We start from the raw sequence: 587 nt of genomic DNA, 5'->3' as shown, positions 1-587 counted from the left end.
CCTGTGCCCCAGGAGATGCTGCCAAGGGGTAAAGCCAGAGGGGGAAACACACGTGCCTTTGGGGATGATCCACCTAACCCGACAATTATCCAATTATGAGAAAAAACCTCTTAGAAGGGAGAAATAATCAGCCCTGAGGGGTGAGCCCAGCCCTGCGCAGCCTCCGCTCCTTGGCTTGGCTGCTAACAAGCTCTGCCATGCTCAGCGCCCTGCAGCAGTAGGGAGGAGGAGGAGGAGCAGGGCTGTTAACTCACTCCTTTGCACAATTAGCGCTCTGCAATCAGCGAGTAACCCCAATGCCCTTGCTGGCCTGGGGACACGCCATCGCTGGGGCTCAGGGGAGCTGCCAGGTCCCACGCCAGCCGGCAGCATCCCCTTTGGGCTTAAGCGGCTGCAGAGCGGGGCCGAATCCTGCCCCACACTTTTTTGCCAGGGCAAGGTGGCGACCGGTGCTCAGCCTTCCCTGCTCACTGACCACGCAACCATTTTCTCTGCCTGTTTTTCAAGCTCCTTCAGCCTCGCTCCTGCTGCAGCTGTTTGTTATTCAGCCCTCGCTCGGAGGCTGCAGGGCAAGCCACTTCCTGCCT

At 59.3% G+C, this 587-nt stretch overlaps 1 protein-coding gene across 1 annotated transcript in view; it reads right to left on the bottom strand.

Moving 5' to 3' along the window:
- SOGA1 (suppressor of glucose, autophagy associated 1) overlaps positions 1-587 on the bottom strand; it is a gene marked incomplete at both ends in the record, with an annotated part of 11,275 nt that overhangs the window by 7,905 nt on the left and 2,783 nt on the right. The window lies entirely within an intron of this gene.

The sequence above is a fragment of the Apaloderma vittatum genome, unplaced genomic scaffold (assembly GCF_000703405.1).
Source record: "Apaloderma vittatum isolate BGI_N311 unplaced genomic scaffold, ASM70340v1 scaffold18351, whole genome shotgun sequence".
NCBI classification, from domain to species: domain Eukaryota; kingdom Metazoa; phylum Chordata; class Aves; order Trogoniformes; family Trogonidae; genus Apaloderma; species Apaloderma vittatum.
Note: the sequence above shows the minus strand (reverse complement) of the source record. Positions and strands in the feature narration are given on the sequence as shown.